The sequence below is a fragment of the Talpa occidentalis genome, unplaced genomic scaffold, assembly GCF_014898055.3.
Source record: "Talpa occidentalis isolate TD23 unplaced genomic scaffold, MPIMG_talOcc4v2.1 talOcc4.5, whole genome shotgun sequence".
In the NCBI taxonomy this organism is placed as follows: Eukaryota; Metazoa; Chordata; class Mammalia; order Eulipotyphla; family Talpidae; genus Talpa; species Talpa occidentalis.
Window position 1 is genome coordinate 119391161 of NW_023604861.1, and position 23852 is coordinate 119415012.

Below are 23852 nucleotides of genomic sequence, written 5' to 3' on the forward strand. Positions count from 1 at the left end.
GGTGAGACAGGAGAGGTCTGCCCCACCATGTGGGAATCTCCCTGACCAGCTGGGAATCGAACTGGCACTGCAGAGGCTGCGGACAGCTTCACAGCGCTGTACTAACCCACTGCACCACCAGGGAGGCCCATTAAATTAGTTTTTAAATTAAAGTAACAGTGTGATATAACATTATATAAATTCCAGGTAGATATCATGAAAAAATCAACATGTGTACATGCTACACTTAGTACACTACTAAAAGTCCAATTCTCTCTGTCTTTCACTCTGAAACTCATCTCCATCCTGATGTGTTGATGCTGCTCAGACTTACCTCTCTTCTCACTGTGCATCTATGTAACAGCTATGGCTCAGTGCCCATATACTTGTGGCACCACCCCTTCCCTCCCACCCTGTCTCTAGCTCTAACCACTGTCCTGAGTTTCCTATCTGTGTTGCCTACTTTTATATCTCCTTCAGGCACTTCCCTCTCTATGTTTGAAGACGGGCTCTGTATTGACTTCTCTAATTTTCCAAACTTATTTTCTTGCAAAAATGGCACCATTGTCTTCCTTGTCAGCAGAGTAACAGCAGAGGTAAGAGGGATATGTTAACTGTCATCCCTGCATTCTTACATCTAATACATTCCCAATTTCACTTGAATCATCTCCTAGGTATTTCTTGATTTTTCTATTGCTCTTTCCCCAGTTATATTAGAGAAATTCAGGCTACATGTTTTTAATTATATTGCTAAAATTGTCTTTAAATCAATATTATTAAATAATTTCTCCCATCAACATTATGAAAAAAGTAATAGTTTAAATATTCAAATATTATTATATCATTTGTCGCTCAAAGTTCTGTAATGCATTCACACTACTAGAGAATGAAGTCAGATTGTCTTCATGTGTCTTCACATGTCATGACCCTTATCTACCACTTAATCAGTTATCTTCATCTTTCCTCATATTCCGATTTTCTAGTCACACTGATTTTAATTCATTAAATGACCAAACGGTAGTGCTTCCAGGTCTTTCATCTTTTTTACCCATTTCTAGGGCTCTTCTAAACAGGCTTTCTATTTATGACCTCTGATTCTAGCTTTCTTTTCAGATCAACAATCCTTTCTTTAGATGTGTCTAGAAGATACTTTTAGTACAAACCACGCACTCCCATGACTGTGATATCCTGAATTTTATTTGTTAATTTACTAAGTCAACACATACAATGGCATTCACATTTAAAAAGAGCATATTTTAATACTCAAAATGTTAGTCATATTGTAATCTTTATGTATTTTTTAAAGATTTATTTATGTATACAAGAACTGGGGTTTAGGGCAGAGTTGTGGGGGAGGTGGGAGGATTCACCAGAGACAGAGTTGGGGAGCAGAACAGGCTGATCTACTGAAATACACTGCTGAGGGGAGCAGGAGGCAATACAGGAGGGGTCTGCTGCACCATGTGGGTTAGCTCCCTGACTGGCCTGGGATCTAACTCGTGATACAGTGGCTGGAGATAGCCTGATACAGCTGTGCCTTTAACTCCTGTGCCACCAGGGAGGCCCATAATCTTTATGTATTCATGGACTATTAAGAGCTGGAGATTTGATAAAAGGAGATTGGGGGTTTGACAAATTTGAATTCTTAACAAATTTGAATTCTTTTCAAATTCATTGCCCAAAATAACTTGGTTCACTGAATTGTTTTATTTTCACTATTTTGTATTTCCTCATGCTAGAAATTGAATGCAATTTATAAAGGGATTACCAATCAAGGAATTCCCCATTATACAGTTAGTACAAAAGCAAAGATAGTAAATCCCAGTTTTATTTTTTAAGCAAAACAGCTTTATTGAGATATTAGAGATATTAGTCAAGATTTCTGTCATAGTATTGGAACCTAACAGTCCCCTTTCCTAATTCTGATCAGGATCTAAAATTTTTAGCCCCCTATATATGATGTTGGTTTGTAACATTGGGGTCACCCTCAGGGTAAACAGGGAAGAAAAAAAGAGAAATAACTATGAGTTTTCCCTTTATATTCTTTGAATTTCAGAAGTACTTTGCAAGCTCTTCTGTTTCTTCTGTTTCTTAGAGGTGGACAGAAGTTTTACGTTATGCTGCTGTAGTAGTGCAGCTCTGAGACTGGAGATAAGACAGTGCTGAAATGGAGCAAAAGAAAAAATTTGAAAATTTCCCCCACACGTCCTAGTTCATAAAATGTCTTTTCCTGATCACCTGGACAGAAAAAGGATATTTCTCTCAGAGTTACTTCTCTGCATATTCTGTAGTTGGGCTTCCCTGGGATCAGAGCTAAGAATTAAAGAGGGAAAATAAATCCTATTTCTGTACAGGCCATTCTCCAAGGGTTGACTTCCCTCCCCTACACACCATGGTTTGCTTTTCAGGGTCCTTGTTGATTTGCTTTTTTCTATTCTATTAATTTTACCTATAATTGAATGGTTGATACAGATTGTAGTAAGGTCACACCCACCTAAAGTCTGATTTCTCTCTTAGAGAGAATATCTAAGTAGATATAAAGTAAGCAAGGGGATATATTCTTTTGAAATCTAGGATAGGAGAGTGAATTGGACATATAGTAATAAGTCACCATATTTTCAACTCCTTACTTACTTTCAAGAAAGAGTAAACATCTTTTCCATTTTGTTTTAAGGACACTGTATAAATATGAAATGTGGAGGAATAGTTTTGAAATAAGTAAATAAAACAAACCAGAAAGGAAATTTATCATAAGCCAAATTTCCTTCACCCATTTAAATAATTTCTTTAAGATTTCTACATACAAAATGGACAACTGGAAAAATAAATAAAAAGAAGTGCCTTTAAAATGGGGTAAGTTTCATATAATTGTTGATCCATGCCAGCAAAGTTAAAAAAAAAAAAAGCTATTTATGGCTACTTTACAAACACCTTCACAAATAGCATTATATCACATCAATGTAAGTGAAATGTTAACTTTTATTACTTTGCCTTAAGGAAGGAAATAATGCATAGTTGAATCAAATAGTTCACTGTAATTTTGCCTGTCTGCCATAAGTAAGCTGAGCTATTTCTGTGGTGATTAGTTTACTAGCACTGACCACACTAATTTTCCCTACCATTCTTTTCCCAGTGGATTCCTCCAATAAAGCATGTCTTGATTTCTTTTTATTTTTAAAGATTTATTTATTCATTTCTATAAGCACTGGGTACAGTCAGAAGCGCGGGAGGGTGACAGAATTCACCAGAGCCAGAGCTGGGAACAGAACAGGCAGACTGACGAAATACACTGCTGAGGGGAGCAGCTGGCGCAGCAGGAGAGGTCTGCGCACCATGTAGGACCCTTGCGGGTGGCCAGGGATCGAACCAGCGCTAAAGAGACTGCAGGCAGCTTCGCAGCCTAGCACTCAAACGCTGAGCCACCGGGGAGGCCCCAAAGCATGTCTTGATTTCTAATTTGACAGTGCTGTCCACTCAGGCACATTTGAAGAAATTCCTTAAACTTTGAGGTCAGTCTGAGGAATAAAATATACTATTAGAAAAAAATCATGAAATGGTATGATTCAAACTATATATGCATATTTTCAGTGATAAATTCCTATTTTCTCCACCACTTAATGAGAAGGAACAATGAAATGTGAATAAAAACTATCAGAAATCTAATCATGAGTAAGATCAGAAAAATAAAATTTTGCTATTTTACAGAGGCAGTTTAATGTTCTTTATATTCATTAAATATACATAAAAATGATAAAATGATGAAGAGGCTTTTCATTGCTTATAGATAGATGAGAACCCACCATAAGGAGATCGCTGTCAAATTGATTATTCTGAATTTTTAATTTCATACACAACTCCATATTTAGAGATATTCACTTGTTCCAAATACTTTAATGAAGCCAAAGATACATTTTACTAATTGAAATTATGTCCTGTTGCTATGTTAAAAGGGACTATGAATTCCTCCCATAATTATAAACTCAAGGACAGAGCCTGCATCTAATTCCCCTAACATAGTGGACAATGAATATTGTGCTTTCCTGTCTTTCTTCAGTCTTATCATACCTTTTAGGGCAGGTTCAAAAATGATACACTTTAAGGTATTTTTGTTTCATTTTTTGTTTGTGCATTCACATTGGGATTTTTTTTTTATTCTCATGTTTTCTCTAACTTCTGTCCAGTGCTTTTTGAATCATTGATGAAATTGACAAGAATTCGATCACCTGCTTTTTTAAATTTTTTTGCATATGACAGAATATATAGTGTAGTGCAGTATACCCAGTAATTATTAAGCAAATACTTGATAAATTTAACTGCACTGAATGCTTCCTTTATAGTAAGCAGATATAAAAAATATAACCCTGTCAGTTGTAGATTAAACCTCCTCTCAGTCTCTCTCCTCTGGTATTTACTTGAAGTGTCTTTGAAGAGTCTCAATGACTCTAAATGGATTTTGAAATCTATTCAAAATCACTATACCTCTGGTAGATTTTGGTAATAATGGTATCATCAGATGTTAGTATTATTTTTATTGTGAAACAGGTTTGGCAAAGTTTAAATTAAATGCAATGAATGGAAATGAATCTAAACTGTAAAGTGACATCTACATGTTGTGATTGGAATATCCAGTCTGTCCCAATGGAGTGTCACTTCTTGTTCTGCCTGCCAACTCAAGTCACATGAGGAGTGAGATAAGGCATCATATCCCTTATAAATGGTGTAGAATGTAATTTTCTAATCCCTAACAATCCAAATGTATTCAGTAACACACTAATAAGCAGAAAAATGAAATTACTTTTCTCAATTACCATTCACTGCCCTTTAAAACAAAGAGGTATAATTGATTTTCTCTGGTTTCTCAGATGTTGCTGGCAGAAATAGAAGTAATATTTCTGACCTTCATGATGTTATACAACCTGTGAAATTAAATCATAATGATAGGAAAAAGGAAGCAAACAAATTGTTTGCATTGTATCATAAAAATGAAGTAAATTGGTTAAATATTTGTAAGTATAAGGAGACATAGCAAAATAGAGAAAAGATTAAATTCTACCATATTCTAATCAACTTCTGGCTCTGAATCACTAAAACAAAGAAAAACCCCAGATACATGGGTTAAGACAAACAGAAATGTTTTTCCTGTTGACAACAATATGTTTATAATCACCAACTAGATGAAAATACTTTCCATAGCAGCAGGCACCTGTTTGCCTAAAAATCCATCTGTCATTTGGGGATGGCTCAATTATGCAGTGACGGGTGCTATGTCAATATTAACGCATCTTTATGATCTTGAAATCCCTTCAGGGTACACATTTACCTTAGTGCTTCTTTTGTAAATATTTAAGAATAATTAGAGCTAATAATAATCTCTTTTGTGACTCAAAAGTGGTAACTGGAAAAGCTGATAATCTTTAATAAAACAATTATCTAACATAGCCTTCTTAATGAAAGCTCACAAAAATCAGCTGTGGAAATATCGCATAGCTCTCATGAAGGATTTGTATCTAAGTCTATGTAGACAATATTAGTTCTGCATTTTTAAAATCAATTTCAAATTATCTACTTAAACTATTTTATTTCACTCAGTCTATGACTGTGTCATGCTTTTCTCAGGGTTTTTGTTTTTTTTTCTGGATTCATCTGGTGATTTTCTATAAATTCATGATCTTATCCTATAGTTTTCTGTCTGTAAAGAAATTGTACAGTAGGGTTGGCTGTTTATAGGTTAATGATTTCTCATTCACATGATGGGTCGATTGTTCCCTATAGAAATGGAGTAAAACAACAGTATATAATGTGCTCTTTCCTGGCCAATTGGGGTAGACTACCCTTTAGGAGGTAATGATGGGGCTGGAGTTAAAATAGGCTTCTAATTATCTGGTTCGGTTTTTCTGTTGTAAAAGATAATAAGAATATGAAAGACATTTAGTCATCAGAAATATTGTAAGTAGATGATTTATTCATAGATGATATTCAGACTATCTAAATGTTAAAATTACTTTGCCAAATTAGCACACGAATTTTTGAGAAAAATCTTTATTTGAATATAATAAATATTAGATTAGATTTGCTCATTGTTTCCATCTGTGAATACAAAAGCTAGGAAAAATGTGTATCTTCCGTTGGAAAACTGAAAAACTAACCAACCAACAAATGATTAACCATAATTTAAAATTGATTCTAGTGAAACTTCAGTCTACTCTTGTTATTTTTCTCTGACATCTTTAGTAGATTTTGAACAAAGAATGGTCAGTACTATCCATTTCTGTCTTCAGAACTTAATGCATTGCCAATATAAAGTGAGTAGAGAGAAACATTGGAGGAATAAGTAAATGAATGAGTGAATGAAGACATCTCAGAGTTTTGAAGATTTCATTGGATATAAAATTTGAGGTTGGATTCCTTTTACCCCAAGGCACATTAATTAATATAGTGTAATGGTTAGGTTTAAGTCCAGAGTTTAAGAGGCACTCATGAGTAGCACTATCAACAGTGCAGGTTATGGGCCTCCCTGGTGGTACAACGGTTAAAGTCTCAGCTCTGTCAAGCTACTGTCAGCCACTTACACATGAATTTGATCCCCAGCCAGGGAGCTAACCCACATGTCTCAGCAGACCTCTCCTGTCTTACCCGCTGTTCCCCTCAGCAGTGTATTTCAGTAGATCTGCCTGTTCTGCTCCCCACTCTGTCTCTGGTGAATCCTCTCAACCCACACACCTCTGGCCTACACCCCAGTTCTTGTATGCATAAATAAATAAAATAAATCTTTAGAAAAAAAGTGCAGGTTACAAAGATTCTTTCAAGTAGACTTTGTGGAATATGGATTTAATATACTTTTTTAAAAATATTTATTTATTCATGAATATAAGAACCAGGGTACAGGCCGGATGTGCAGGAGGGTGAGAGGATTCACCAGAGACAGAGTAGGGGAACAGAACAGGAAGACTGACAAAATACACTGCTGAGGGGAGCAGCAGGTGAGACAGGAGAGGCCTGCCACGCCATGTGGGATTTTCCTTGGCTGGCCGGGATTGAATGCGCGCTGCAAGGCTGCAGACAGCTTCACAGCGGTGCGCTCAACTGCCTGAGCCACCATGGGAAGACTTAATATACTTTTATGCCACAACTGTGCTTCCCCTCTCAAAGCCTCAATAGCCAATTCCATGGAAGAAATTCTCTGAGTCAGCTGTAGCAAGAACTTTCTGTCTCCTGTTTAATATCAGCTCCTGTGTGGCTCCGTATCCACTGGGCATTTAAGCACCAGTCTATCTATTATCTCTATTGATCATCTCTCTCTGACAGGCCATTCCAAGAGGCATCTGGATAGGACATTCTTAAAGTTATATGAAGAGCTGATTATTTCTTTATGGTTTACAATTAAGTGTTCACTGCATTTAACACTCTTGAGGGAATTTGCATCTTTACCCCAGTCTGGTACAGCCAATTGTTTCTCCATAACTAATATGATGATGTTGCTAAGTGCAAAAAATGGAAGACTATTGCTGAAAAGTTAAATTAGCTGATCTGTTTGCTGCTGGGAAAACCATTTAAACCTAATTTTCATCATATAATAAGCCATTGAGATAGCTTTTAGCTTGAGAGGTAGGTGAGTGGGCTTATTTCATTTAGATCCAAATGATTTCACTCTCTCTCTTTTAATTCAAATTATATTTTTGGGGTCTAATTATGAAAATATTTGTCATGGAAAAATAGTGTGTTAAACAACTACCAGCTAAAATCTCAATTTATCACAGGACTGCCATTCAATCTGAAGAGCTGATTTTAAGCAGCCTCACATAAAACAAAAATGTCTACTAGACAATTTCTTATCTTTTTAATATTAAAAATTACTGAGGTCCAATTATTGGAATATTTTTATGTTAAGTTCAAGACACTGCATAGAGGGAGATTGGGGAGGATGATTAAGTAAGTCCTTTGACTGTAAAATGATTTTACCACTTATATGCAGAGGAGTGAGAGGTGATAGGTGGAGAGTTTGTTTAGCAAAGCTCTAATTGGAGCAAAACTGCTGATGGGTTATTTCATTACCTGGGGATGACAGGGCACACTTGACAGGGGTTTTAGGATATGTAAGCATTGAGAAAGAGCTATGCTTATATCTTGTCCAAAGGCATAATTTGTAGTGTAGCAGCAGTCTGGTGTAGGGCCTCTGCGTGTAAAAATAATTGCATGAATTTAAATAGATAACTAAACTAAAGGCACAGATAACAAAGTACTAAATATATTATATCACAATGTAATTTATGTTTCTGATTATCAGGTAAGAACACTGGATACTTCCAAGATATATCTTTCAACTAAAAAAAGAGGGAAAAAAGCAAGTTCCTTCATTGGATCTAAACAATGTATTTTTTTACCCTTGAAAGATAATTTTACCAGGGTCACAATTCTAGGATAATGGCTATGTTCTCTAACAATTCTGCCTATATATCATTCTTGCATAAGTGAACTTTCTTTCCATTTGGATTGATTTAATCTTCATAGTTAATCACTTTATGCAGTTTTACTAGAATGAGTGTAGGTGTGAATTTATAGCTATTTATTCTGCAAGTATATGATATGATTTATGTATTTATAGATCCAGTGGTTTTAATGCTTTAAAACAATTCCCATCCTTGTATCTTTTAATATTGACCCTTCTCCTACCTATTTTATCTTTCTTAGACTTTGATTAGATGTCTTTAGACTTTCATATTTAATGCTTCATATCACTTAAGGCTTGTTGCTTACATATTTTGGCTCTCTTTTTGTATGTGGTACATTTTTGTTAATGTCTTTAATGCCCAATTTTCAGTTCAATGTTTTTCTCTTTAGTGGGGCTAATTTAATACTTAATCCATTCATTGAAACTAATTTTAAATTTAAATTTTAATAACTTATTCTTTAACCTTTCAAGCCACTTCAATATTCTCCTCTAGCTTTCTCACGTTGTGATTTCATGTTTTTTATTATTTTATTCATAACTATTTATGAATCAGCATCACAACATTAGAGAACTTTCTGAATTTGAAAATATTCTCACTTTCATGGTGAGCTTTAGGGTCTTGTATATTTTCTTGTTGCTATTTAGCATCCTTTTTTTTCAACTTTATTAACTTCACTTAACATTTCTGCTAAGGCAGATGTAATGCTGACAACCTCAACTTTTATGTTTCTGTGAAATTTTGTATTTCTCCATTTCTGAAGGATAGCTTTGCCAGATATAGTATTCTTGTTTGACCATTTTTTCTTTCAGTAATTTTAATATATTATCCCACACTTTGCTGACCTGCAAAATTTCAGGAAAGAAATTGACATAAGGCTTTATGGGGAGATGGCCAGCCTCTATGTGATGCGTCTCTTTTTTTCTTGCTATCTTCAAAATTATATTCTTTTTTCTGGTAGTTCCAATAATAAGATTGATTCCAACTCTCATGTTGACTTGTTTCCTTGTGTGCTGTTTGTTTCTTTTTAATATTGAGGTAATACTTCTGGAAGGCCTCCCCTGGTGGCGCAGTGGTTGAGCGCTGGGCTGCAAGGCTGCCCGCAGCCTCTGCAGCACCGGTTCATTCCCTGGCCGCTGGCGAGGGTCCCACAAAAAAAAAAAAACTTCTGGATATTAATCTTGTAGGCCTAAATTAGGCATGATTTTCTTTAGAAAGAATTTGCTTTTGCTTCTACCTGAACTCTTGTTGTGCTTAGACTTTATTTTAATAAGTTCCTCAGGAAACAGAATCAGAGTTATAGATTTTCATGTGGAAGATTTATTGTGTAGTGCTGTGGAGAAAAAAAATCCTGTGAGAGAGCAAAGAAAGATTGGGGCAGAAGATGGAAGCTGAACAGTGATGTAGTTTCAATATATGCTTCAGTGGATCTCACTAGATTTTTGGAGCTGGAATACTTTATAGTTGTCCTTCAAATTAAGATCAGGATGTTAAATGTTAGCCTGTGTGCATCAACAAGTCATTATTTTTAGTGTCACACTGGAAAGAGGTAAAGATTGTGTGATCCAAATCCCTTCGGCCAAGGGAAATAAATGGACAAGGATGAAAGGCAAACTCTCAATAGTCTGCACTCCCATGTGCTAGAATAGTAAGTGTATTGTTTCTGAAGGAGGAAATCTAGTCCTCCTTGCACTTCTCAGACCTAATTAATTTTTCTTGGTAATTCCACTTAAAATGGGAGATTTTGGGAGTCTCCATAATCTGAGGAAACATACTGGGAATGTTGGTGGGATAGAATACAACTGCTAGTTGCTGCAGTTTGTCTCAAGGCTATAAATGATAATTTTCTTCTTCCTTTACTGACCAATCTGGATTTCTCACCTTCATTTAGCACATTTTCTTTTTAGGTCATTTACCTGGTTAAGTTACCCAGACCTCCATTCCTGAAGAGTGTGAGTTCCCAGCAGCATGTCCTTTTCAGGTTGTGACTCTTATACTTTTCCATTTACCACCAAAATTCAGTATGATATGACTGCTAAAGACCCAGTGGATTGCCAGAAGCCCACATATATTTTTTCCTATTTCCAACAACTCTTTTTCCTTTTGATAATCAGGGTCAATGACTCCTGCCATTATAACAGCTCTTTTCTTTGTCTGTTTGTCTTTTGACATGAAGAGTTTAAAATGACTGACTGGCAATCATAGCCTGAATTTCAATGGGATTCTATTGTGTCTTTTATATGTGTGTGTATGTGTGTGTGTACATATGTATGTATATACATATATACATATATATATATATAATATGTCATTCTCCCTTTTTGTACAATGTATGTTTTGTCCTCTCAGGTGTAGTCCCCATAAATTTCCATCACCAATTCACCCATGTACCATCACTATAGTCCCTTGTGCTCTTCCCGCCCCTGTTTTGATCCCTCTCCCTCCCCCTTCAGAATGTCTCTGATTTATAGTTGCTTATTAATTTTGGTTTTCTATTTATTATAATTTTTCCTGATACCTTATTTGGTTCCCCTACATTCCTCCTATAAGTGAAATCATCTGATATTTCTCTTTTTCTTTCTGGCTTATTTCACTAAGCATGATCTCTTCAGCTCCATCCATGTTGCTGAGAATGACATGAGTTTGTCTTTTTGGATTGATGAGGAATATTCCATTGTGTATGTGTGTGTGTGTGTGTGTGTGTGTGTATTCTTGATCCAGTCATGTGCTTTTGGGCATTTGGGTTGTTTCCCTATCTTACCTATTGTAAATAGTGCAGCAATAAACATAGGGGTGCAAGTATCCCTTTGAATTAACGTTTTGTGTCCTTTGGGTAGATCCCTAGGAGTGGAATTGCTAGGTCATATGGTAGTTCCATTTTTAGTAGTTTCAGGAAACTCCATACAGCTTTCCATAGTGGTTGGACCAGTTTTCATTCCCACCAGCACTATAGGAGAATACTTTTTTCACCACATCCTCGCCAACATTTGTTGTTTCCTGTTTTTTTTTTTTTTTTAATATGTGCCATTCTTACTGTTGTAAGGTGGTATCTCATTGTGGTTTTGATTTGCATTTCCCTGATTAAAAGGGATGTTGAATATTTTTTTCATATACCTGTTAGCCATTTGTGTTTCCTCTTTAGAGGAGTGTCTTTTTAGCTCTTCTGCTCATTTTTTGACTGGATTGTTTACTTTGTTTTTGTTGAGTCAAGTCAGCTCACTGTAGATCTTTGTGATCAATCCCTTATCAGCTTTATTGTGTGCAAAAATTTTCTCCCAATCAGTAGGGTGTCTCTTTGTTTTGGTTAATGTCTCTTTTGCTGTACAGAAGCTTTTTAGTTTGATGTAGTCCCAGCTGTTCATCTTTTCCTTCACTTTTCTTTGCTTTGAGGGATGCCTTTAAAGATGTTACTGAGTTGTATGTCATGTAGTGTTTTGCCTATATTTTCTTCTATATATTTTATGGTTTCAGGTCTTTTTTTTAAAGATTTATTTATTTATTTATACAAGTACTGGGTACAGTCAGAAGCGTGGGAGGATGAGAGGTTTTACCAGAGCGGGGAACAGAACAGGCAGACCGACGAAACACACTGCTGAGGGGAGCAGTAGGTGCAGCAGGAGAGGTCTGTCGTGCCATGTGGGACCCTCGCTGGCAGCCGGGGATCAAACCGGCACTGCAGGGGCTGCAGGCAGCTTTGCAGCCCAGGGTTCAATCGCTGCGCCACCAGGGGAGGCCCTGGTTTCGGGTCTTATGTTCAATTCTTTCATCCATTTGGAGTTTGTTTTTGTGCATGGTCTGAGATATAGTCTAGCCCCATTCTTTTGCATGTAGCAGTCCAGTTTTTCTAGCACCATTTACTGAACAAAGTGTCCTTGTTCCATTGCATATTCTTTGCTCTTTTGTCAAAGATTAGTTGTCCATAAATATGTTTGTTTATTTATTTAGGAAATCAGAACCCACAGACCTAAAGAACCTAAATTTTTAGGGACAAGAAGTATAAATTACCTAAGTGCATTACATTACTAGAAGTAATGTTAAGCAGAGCCAATCCTTATTCAACCCTTTGGTTCCTCGATAAATAAATTCTACCTATGGGAAAATAGTGCTGGAAACAGTGAGCACTGATAAAAGATGTATATTATTTCCTAGATATTTCCCATCCTTGGAGGATATATTTTATAAGCATCACCATCCCTTTACTAGTCTACAGAGTAAATACAATGGTCAATGCCAACTGCACCCCCTTTGCTGTAAAATCGTTCTCTTATACTTGGAGTTGTTGCATACGTTCTCATGTTTATGGATGAAACTTTCGGTAAGCTTCAGATAGCAGTGCTGGTCAATGTTTTATGGGAAAGTTAGGCAAACATGTTCCTCGAATATTTGTTGATATCAGTCACGTTGAACAACTAACTATACTTTTCTGAGTAGAAGTAGTTCAGTGTAATCAAATTCCTCTGAAATGCCTGATTAAATTTCTTAAGATAAAGTGCTATATAAACAACTCAACATTGGTCACTACTGCTAAGAGTTTAGACACCACCAGTGGAAGAAAATAGACCAACTTGGGTCAGTGGGAAGACATATAGTCAGTTTCATGCCTAACCTCTATTACTGCCTTCCTAGTTTTTCTGCCTATTAACTCATTATGCCAGCCCAAGGTACAGAAGCTCATTGAGCACAAGTCATCTATCTACTTGTTCATTTAATGTCTTTCCCTTGGTGGATCTTCTCCAGTGAGCATGACGTTTCTCTTGACATTTTGTGTCCTTGCAACTTTTTTTTTTTTTTTCAGAAAACTTTGTCCTCAGCTTTCTAATCTTTTTCTTCCCAGGATTCAACCAACTGGCTAAGTCATTTACCACTGCCTCAGGCCACCTTTTTTTTCCACACAAAGTAGTACACTAGAAAGATATCTTTCAATATTGTCTCTCAAGTACACTTGTGATTGGAATTGTAACATCTCACTCTTCATTCTGTAATTGTGTACCTGAACCAAGTTAATTCACCCATGTACCATGTCTAGTATTTTTTCTCCTTTATTAGTTGGCCATCTAGGACCACATGATTATATCATCACAGGTGTAAGCTAAGGAAGATGTGATAATGCAGCTGTAACTATCTCCCTAATTCCTTTCAAATTATTAAGTACTGTCATTTTCCCTTCTATTACCTTTGGGATACTATAATCACTATTTCCATTAGAGAGCCCAGTAATATAAAAGTATCTCCTATTGTTAAACCTAGCTGACAGAAGACAGACACAAATTACATCCTGTGCCTCCTTTCACTGATTTCCCATCCTGCTTAACCACAGAGGAGATTTAATGAATACATCACTGCGGTATGGTAGGTTTGTTGGTATTCCACATGTAATAAGATTGGGTTCCTTATGAGGGGGTCCATGGGAAATAGATTCTGAGATGGAAATTTCCATGAAGAAGCTTTATTGAGGAGTGCTCTAGGGAATGTACAGTAAATGAATGAGGTATATAGGACTGGGCAGAGGAAAAAGTTGAACTGTAATTCTGTTATAACATGTGCCTCAGCTAAGGCCATGGGAAATTCAGGACCTGGAATGCATTTTCAGGGCTATTTCCCCAAATTGATGAAAGAGTGCCCAACCTACACATTAACACTCTTTCTCCATTAGTTATTGATAATTATTGTGTTTGCTCTGCCCAGAAGGTTATATAATTTTGGATGAATTTGCTCCCTACAACTGTATTCTGGAAGCTAGAGAAAAGGATGACTTAGTCCTGAAGAAGAAACAAGATCATATACAACATAATCCACTACAATCCCCTTTTAGAATATCTATCTTATATCGAGAATTAGCTTCAGCACTTCCACAACACTCTGTCTAAGGCATGGTTTTCAGATTGTGTCTCATGCTGATAATAGCATTTTTCTCAAGAATATTTTGGTTTTTTTAAGGTTGGGTTGCATTTCAGTACTTTCTTTGTCCAGTTCTGAGCTCAAATTTGAGTTCACTTTTTCTTTTTTGAAAGGAAGCAGCATTCTTGAAAATTTCCCTTACCTTTTCAGAACCCAGAAGAGAAAGTATTATTTATTCATGACCTAGTTCTTTTTCACTGGCTAGCTCCTCATAATATGCAGCAAACTATGTAGTTGTAAGCAGATGTCCCTTAGGGTTTAGAAAAATATTAGATATGGTGAGCACCATTCAGATACCCCTTCTTGGAAGAAAGATCCTTTTGCTTCAGTTACTCTGAATGTTTTCAACAGTTCTCAGTCTCACCAGGGCTGTCTTTACTACAGAGGGTTACCTTTTCCAAAGGCATGCTCTTTCCAGAACAGGGCACATTTGATCAGTTATTTTAGCTCTTCTTGGACAGTCTGATATCCTTTATTGTTGCAGCATTCTCTCTGCAATCACTTAAGGCTATCTTTGAGTCTCCATCACAGGTTGACTTCTTCATCTGTCCAAGTTTGCTTCCTTCTCCTCTGCTCCACAGGTGTTAATGCTGGGGTGCTTCTGAATAAACAGCCCAAACACTAAACTCTTTCTCAGTGTTTAGAAACTCTTTCTATTTCTTTGAGTACTCAAACTATGGCATTAAGTATATACACACATTCATAAAGGACATATATATATATATATGCCATATATATATATATATACACATACACATTACACATACACACACAGAGTGGTAACACTGCTTATATCTCTTTCGTATCTGAGTAGGGTAGTAATTTTTAGCTCTTGCTATAATATTGCAGCTATTTACAGGATACTTAGCAACCATTGTATAAATTGGTTAATTTATATATTTCTGTGTAAGTGCTAAGTCTTTTTTTATTATGTGAACACTGGAGAGAATGTGAAGAAAACAAGGCAAAATAAAGCAACTTTGTGTAATATAATTTTACTACATCAATAAAATTGAATCTTCAATTATGTAAAAATTTGAACATTTTGCCTAAATTCAACATTATTCACCTCTAAAATGTTTTGTGTTTCTTGTATATACACTGTATAATGCTGGTTTGAACAAATTCATATTTTTTGTTATCTTCCTCTAAAGTTTTTTGAATATCCAGTTGAGTACAAAAATTAGAAAGCACAGATGCCTTGTATGGTGATTATTAGGACCAAACTGGATAGGTGAATGGTCTTCCCCTTCATTGTCCAGGACAAATGGTTGCTAAATTTTTTGGTTTTAGATATCTCACAACTTAAATCCAACGTGCTGTGAGACTGCCTTCTTATAAATAAAAAGTGAAGTGTAATCTAAGTCTGTATCGCCTTATTTTATGAAAATGTCTTTGCCTTAGACATGATCATTTTGATTCATGGAAGCCCCTTAAGAAAGTAGACTTTGTAAAAACAAGAATCCTCATATGTAGTTATGAATAAAAACCAGTGTTTAACCCTCTGAATCCCAAAGCTTCCTGTGAGTCATGCTATCTGTAATTTAGCTTTTTCTATGATCTTGTAATAATACTGGCTTGGAGGAGAGGAGGGCATGGCTAGATGTTTCAGTGTTTCTCTTATCTCCTTACCTAGGCATTTTCAAACTGGGCTATTTTCTCTGTAGAGAAATGTGACTCTAGAAATTTAGTATTCATCTTCCTGGATTAGCCCCTTACCCTGAATTACTATAATGACTACCATGGATTTAATATTTGATATGTCTAAGCATTATTCACCACTTTTACTTGTCTAACTTTGATAACTAGCATCTAAGGGAAGTATTATCCTTCTTCACACCCATATTATAGTTAAGGCAGCCTGAAGTCACACAGTTGGTAAATTAAACTGCTAGAGGTTGAACCCTCACCTGTCTTCATCTCTAACATTTAGTAAGTACCCATGCTGTATCTGGCACTGTGCTCTTACATTTGTATTCCTTTTTATATTCATTAAGCTAATTCACCCATGTCACCATTTTCTGAATTCATAATGTGACCAGGGACTGTTTTAGTCACTGAAGAATCAGCAGTGAACAACAAAAATTAGTCCCAGAACTTAGGAACTTACAGGATTTTGGAGAGATAGAATATAGTTACTTAGATAAATTAACTATGCCAACTGAGACTGACTGTTTTAAAGAGAAATTAAAACATAAGATTACTGAAAGCTGCATAACAAAGCAGAAAGTACCTTAAAAAAAAGATTGATTTATTTATGCATACAAATACACACACACACACACACAGACTGAGAAGTTAAGTACCTTGTCCAGTATTAGTCAGTGCTTATAAGTGACAAGTGACCAGTAAAATCAGATCCTTTGATGGCCTCCTGCCAAAATCTATGACCTTCTCAGTGTCATGCTTGTGCTCTAGTTCTCCCGTGTACTTTTGTGCTTCTATAGTCCCCTTCAGAACTTGCAGTCCAGCAGAGACTTGTTCCCTTTGCTCCTTGCCAAGAAAGCATGAAAGTGAAGTATTTTCCATAGAGAAGTGCAGCAGAGAGATAGGGAAAGAAGGGTCAGCTCGAACTAAAACGTGTGTGAAGAAGGAATTTAATACAGCAGGCTGGTTTTCAAAATGTCTCCAAACATTGCCAATGTTTTCCTCTTCCTTTGAGTTCTCATGATGTCTATGGCTTCTTAGGAACCATATATTCATCTCTTTATTTCTTCTTTTCTCATCCTTTGCTCCTTTCTCTGCTACTTTGAAATTCATTTTAAGGTGTTAAAATGTGAAATGGCTTAATTCAATAGGACACCAAGATAGATTGTGAATTTTTATAGTTACCTTCAGCATTCATTATCTGAATTGACAAAGTGAAAGATTCCTTCAGTCATGAGAGAAACCGTGGTTCTGTCAAGAAATATCTGCTGACTTCGTGAAATCCACTGTGGAAGCCACATAGCTGGCTTGTGTGGTAGTAAAAAATGAAAAGTGTTTTTAAACCATGTAATATTATTAGTGTGGCTTTTTTTATGGACAAGAGAAAAAACCAAAAAGAAGTTCAACAATAACATGTATCTATCCATGTATACATGGAAGAAGCCCAGTAAAATTGAATAATTCATTCACGTGGCTTCAGTCACCATCTTGAATAATCTCAGTTAAATTCCCCCAATCTCACTGGTGGGGGATGGAGAGCAGGGAGGAAGATCTGCAAAGGTGGTCACCAGGAAAAGCCCACCCAGCTAGGGTGGGTCTTGATGGGATCATATCTATGATTCAGTTGTCTGAATAACTTTCTTCTGTTCTCCATATAGCAAATTCTCCTGATCCTTCATGATCTAATACTGATGACATGAATTTTCACTATGTCAGATATGAGTTCTTACTTAAATTTGTTTCTCTTTCTATACATAAACCAATGTCTAGCCTAAATTATAACCTCACAAGTAAAATATAGTTTTGAAAATAATGTAAACTCTTCCTTCCTCAATACCCACTGGAGTTTTCTTTCTTTTCTTTTTTTTTTTTTTTTTTTTTAAATTTATTTATTTATTTATGTTTATTGATTGATTGATTTATACATACATGCATACAAGCACTGGGTACAGTCAGAAGCGCGGGAGGGTGAGAGAATTCACCAGAGCCAGAGCGGGGAGCAGAACAGGCAGAAGGACTGAAGTACACTGCTGAGGGGAGCAGCGGGCGGCAGGAGAGGTCTGCGCGCCATGTGGGACCCTCCTCTGGTGGCCGGGGAGCAGCCGGGGATCGAACCGGTGCTGCAGAGGCTGCGGGCAGCTTCGCAACCCAGCGCTCAACCGCTGCGCCACCAGGGAGGCCCAGTTTTCTTTCTTTTCAATTTATTTTATTAGGTAACATTGGTTTACAACCCTGTGATTCAGAAAGTAGCATTTTTATTATATTTTACTCTCCCATTTTTTATCTATATTATACTACATTTTTATTAAAATTATTAACATTTGGAATATCATTTGAGTTTAAAATATTGTTTATAAAGAAGGTGTAGATATACTTTCCAACTTTTAATATCTTATTAATGAGTTCAGGAAACTGAAAATACTCATTTCTCGAAAGGAAGAATTTACTATTGGTGATGGTATCTGTTTTTCAGACTCTTCTCTGAAGCAAGAAATTATGTTTTAATTGAAGCCGTTATTGGCCATGTGCAAATGAAAATGCTGCAAAATTCTAAAATACATTGAGTTTTGCTTTATTGATCATTTGAACTCCTTTTACTGATTAGAACAGCAATCAGAGTTTGATACTGAGTGATCTTGCAAAATCTCTTCTGTCAGTTACATAACCTGAATGAAGGTAGTGAAACCATTTATTGAGTCTTTTAACTAAATCCTGCTGGGTCAAAATGATGTTTTACAAATGTAGGCAGAGCATTTTTCTGGACTTCTCATGCTGTTTCAATTCTTTCCTAGTCATACTGACAATGCATCACTTTGATTTTCTATGACCTATCCAAAGTTTGTATGTGGGATGCCCCCAAAATAATGATTCTGTTCCTTATAAATATTAATGAATTAATGTTTTTACAGAAGACAGAACTCAAATGAAAATTTTAAGATGGTTAAAATCAGTGACTGATTTAACTTCCTCTCAGACCTAGAGCTACACAGCATGAGACCAGTGTAATTGGCAGCTGAATTCCAAGTCAAAGTATCTTTGGTTTGGCTTCCAACAATGCTAGTGCTAACTGTATGAACCTGGGCAAACCATTTAACACCTCCTTGCACTTCAGTGTCATTATCTGTAAAGTGGGCAAAATGCTGTTTATGCTGAGGGTCTTATGAGAATGAAATGTCATCATACATGTTGAAGTATGCCTTCATGTATAAAATGCAATATAGGAAGGAATTGAAAACATACACCTGCTTTAGTAACTCAATTAATTTAAAAATTATGTGATTGACTCTGTCTAGTGCAGGTGACTCTCTGTTCAGTAATACACAGCCTGGGTGGACAATGTTCTTATTTTACTCACACTTCCTAGGAGCTAATCATGTTACATCCACACAGATATTCAAGATCTCCTTGACAGATTTTTAGACTAAATGTAGTTGTTAAGATTCTTTTTCCTGTTTAAAATTCTACTTTTATTGCTTCAGAAATGTCACCCTAAGAACATAAGCTGACAGATGATTGAGGGTTCCAGGCTGAAGCAATGGAGAAAGCAAATACATTCTTGAGGGAAAAGTAAATCAGAAATGTTGGGTTCATTAGAAGGCACATAAGCTTTTGTGATCAGTCTGTGAGCAACACCTATCCTCCTAGAGAGGCTTGATTTATCAGAACTATCACATCAATGAATAGAGAAGCAGGAAATATTAAAACTCACAATGAAGTTAAAAAAAAAAAAGCTGTGTAGAGGATATGAGGTTACTAACACTATTTTGATGGGCAAAAAAGAATGGAAAGGGTTTGGAAAACAATGGGTAATGATACCCAGAGGGGTCCAAGTCGGGTGAGGTGTAGAGTTGGACTTTAAGTGGTGGACTTAATGTGGTACATACACATGCTAAATTATAATGATGCACACCTAAAACATATAATGTTATAATGCACTGTTACTTCAATAAAATTATTTTAAATTAAAAAATGAATATGAAATAGCACATGAATATCATCTATCTTTACTGAGGTCAAAGCAGAGTGAGAATAGTGTATCCAGAGTAGAGTGTAGCACCGGCACGCAGAACAATTGCAAGCAGTCCTGTCCCTCTGGGCTCTGTTAAGAGTATTAAAACACAGTCTTGGGCCTCCCCGGTGGCGCAGCATTTGAGCACTGTGCTGCAAAGCTGACCACAGCCTCTGCAGCGCCGGTTCAATTCCCCGCCAGCCAGGGAGAACCCCACATAGCACAGCAGACCTCTCCTGCCTTGCCTGCAGCTCCCCTCAGCCTTGTCTTTGGTCCGTCTGCCTGTTCTGCTCCCTGCTCTGGCTCTGGTGAATTCTCTCACCTTTCCGCACTTCTGACCTGTACCCCAGTTCTTGTATAAATAAAGAAAGAAAGAAATCTTTGAAACAAACCAACCAACCAACCAACCAACAGACCAACCAACCAACCAACCACAGTCTTGCATCACTTAATGACAGAAACCCATTCTGAGAAATATGTAGCTAAGTGATTTTGTCATGCAAATGTCATGGAGAATATTCACACAAACCTAAATGGTATAGCCTCCTACATACCTCAACTACAAGGTACAGCCTGTTGGGGCCACTGTCATCTATAGTACATTGTTGGCCAAAACATCATTAAGCAATGTGTGACTACAGCAATAATATGAAGTCTATGGAAGGAAGCTAGATCCAGCTATATTAGATATCTTTTGCCTTGGTGACCACCAAAACTGGAAATTCCTCTCACTAAGAGAAATGCTTTCTTAAATGACCTCATTTAAGACACTCAATTTAAAAATGTTTGTCATCAGTTCAGAACACTTAAAAATTGGATAGAGCTTGTTTTTTGGTTAAAGTTTGATTTGTAGTTTATAAATAAGTTTTGACACTACCCACACTAAAAAGTGATTTGGAAAATCCAAAGATGGTTTGAAAATAGTGTAGTGTTAACATAATCTGGGATCTTGGGCCTCCCCGGTGGTGCAGTGGTTGAGTGCTGGGTTGCAAAGCTGCCCACAGCCTCTGCAGTGCTGGTTCAATCCCCGGCCACTGGGTGAGGGTCCCACATGACACGCAGACCTCTCCTGCCACCTGCTGCTCCCCTCAGCAGTGTATTTCATCAGTCTGCCTGCTCTGCTCCCTGCTCTGGCTCTGGTGAATTCTCTCACCTTCCCGCACTTCTGACTGTACCCAGTGCTTGTATAAATAAATAAATAAATCTTTAAAAAAAAATAAACAAAAACATAATCTGGGATCTATAAAAAAGCCTCTTATCATTTGGATGGGTTTGACTGTAAGGGATTGTATCTTTGCAAAGACATCTAGGAAGCACTAGCTGAGATCTGAAATATGCTGAGGTCACCAGTCAATTTTTATGATAAGATGTGGTAAGATAAGGCGTGACATTCCAAACTTTATTTGGGTCCAGAAGGATCTGCTTAGAGGATTGGCCAGTCTTCTCTTGAGGGATCTCTAGGTAGAACACTGGATGAACTAAATAGTGGGGGAGAAGTGATAGTTTATAAGTGAATTGTTGACTGGAAAGCACCTCTATTTTGTTGCTATAATTGTGTTTCTTTGAGCATTTCTGAAGTTCTATAAAATAAGCTTCTCATGCTTAGTTTGGTACAATCAGAAAAGTTAAAAGATCATGTAATGATGGATCTGAATTGCTTCCCTGATTTATGCCACTGTTGAAATGACTGCATTGAACAAAATGTGATCTGGGCATGATGAGATAGACCCTCTCCCTATTCCGTGTGATTTCGTAGGGCAAGGGAGCAGGTAGCAGGGAAAGAGATGCTTGGATTGCACTTTATACCCCCACTTCTTAATGCCTTGCCCATAAAATTGTTGGTTTTCAATAAAATGTTTGTTTTAGTAAATGACTGAACAAATGAAGTTTTCACTTATATATAAAGGGGGAAATGGATGTAGGTGTGACAATATAGATGTGGAATATGAGCAGTGATTTATCCAGACTTTACTATGAAGTATTATTATTACTGTTTCCTCAGCAATAATGACAGAGATTGAATTACATTGCAGTAATTGCATTTTCTCCAAATATTAAATAGGTGGCAAATAAAGTAACAAGGTTTGTTTTTTGGTTGTAGATTTTTTTACAGGAAAATTGATAGAATTAGTAATATATCCAGACAGATAAAAGTTATTAGATATTGGTTTTTAAAAATAAGAAATAGTTTGATTTCACATAGATGGTAAAATTGCTGCAACATTTCTGAATGGAAATATAATTCACTAGCATGCTGCTGTAAATTCAGTTTTAGGTCAGCATGTATTAATATTTTGCAAAGCCTTGAGTACTGGTTAGAGTTATCATGAGACTTTCTATAATCTTCAGCTTAAAAAAACTACTGGACATAGTTATGAATATTTTAGGTCAAAACATCTTCGGTTTTCTGTCTTCATTCTGGACATAGAAACAGGATCTATGATATTTGTGTCATGTTGGTGTAGGAATTGGGCTAAGTATAGAAATTAGATTTTTGTTCTTTAATTCCTTTCATCACTGCAATTCTTTCCTTAGAGACCACTTGATAAATTTTCTTCGTATATTAAACTTAAAAGCAGATGTCATCTGAGAGATGTCTGCTGTAAAATTTTCATCTGTCAGCACACTCATGGAAAACATTTTTCCTTTTGGCTATAAGACAACATTCAAATGTGCACATGTACAGCATTTTTATACCCTGTCACCTAATTCCCAATTTGCATGATAATAACATCATAATAGCATAAAGAGATATTAAAGAAAAAATAACGTGAACTGCTTATGATTCCAAAATTGAAGAGATGCTATAAAAGCATTGTTGACTGGAAAACAGCTCTATTATCTCCTTCAGGCAGGATTGTGATGAAGGCTTAATGGCTTATAAGTACTAGAGCTTTCTTTATTCAGTGAACTCAGGATGTGTTTCTTTTCTTCTCACAAAAAACCCCTGAGACCAGTTGCATAGTCTTCAGAAGGTTGTTCAAAATTTTCAGTCCTATCAGAAGGTTGGACTGTTTGCTGTGGAAGATTTAACCAGTCTGGTAGAAGAAAGTTCCAGAGAGGTGTATGTTCCATGAGCTTTTAATACTAAATTGTGTATTCCCTATATACTAATATAAATTCTCAATACATACTCTGTGCACATGGATTTATTTCTTCACACTTAGCAACTGGGGCATATTGCCTTGCCCATAGGTCACTGTAAAATTCTCAGTCAGTGGTTCTGGCCCAATTGTTTAGGCCCCGTACTTTTTCTGATACATGCTATTATATGTCAAGAGGAACTGGAGGAACTGTTTATCCTTCTGGTGCTCTGTGAGTCTTACAACAGATATCTTTGTTAATAAGAACAGATTCAGAGTAAAGTTAACATTCTTTCTGCTTGATACAACTAAATATTCAAGTGGCATGAACCTCTAAAATAATCCTTGACATCTAATATTGATAATTTGATGAAGACAGGAGGGCTTGAGGAGCTGAAAAAATTAAACATTATACACAACTTCTCTGAGACGTCTTCTAGTTAGACCCACCATCAAATTGAAATGGGGTGCTTGTAAATGGTGATTTTTGTACTCTTTTCCTGAATTGATGAATCAGAATCCTCATTGCCAGGACTTTGATAGCAGGCATTCTGGGTAATCTTGTTAAGTACACTAAAGTTTGAGGAGAACTTATTTGAGACTCCTGCCAACTTATAGTTACTGTCAATATCTGCTGGGATAGTTATGAGTCTAAATGTCAGCAGATAGGCATCTGAAAGAGTTGTGGAAAATCTAGGTAAGTTTTGTTTCCTAGTTCTCTCCCAGCAGTTGATCCAGGTATGCTAGGTTGACCTGCATGGAAGTCAGTCATAGGAATTATCTACTTAT

General features: G+C 36.5%; 1 long non-coding RNA gene across 1 annotated transcript in view; it reads left to right on the forward strand.

Annotated features, from left to right (window-relative positions):
• Positions 1–23852, forward strand: part of LOC119259406 (uncharacterized) — a 114339-nt gene that overhangs the window by 61363 nt on the left and 29124 nt on the right. The gene's annotated exons all lie outside the window — the stretch shown is intronic.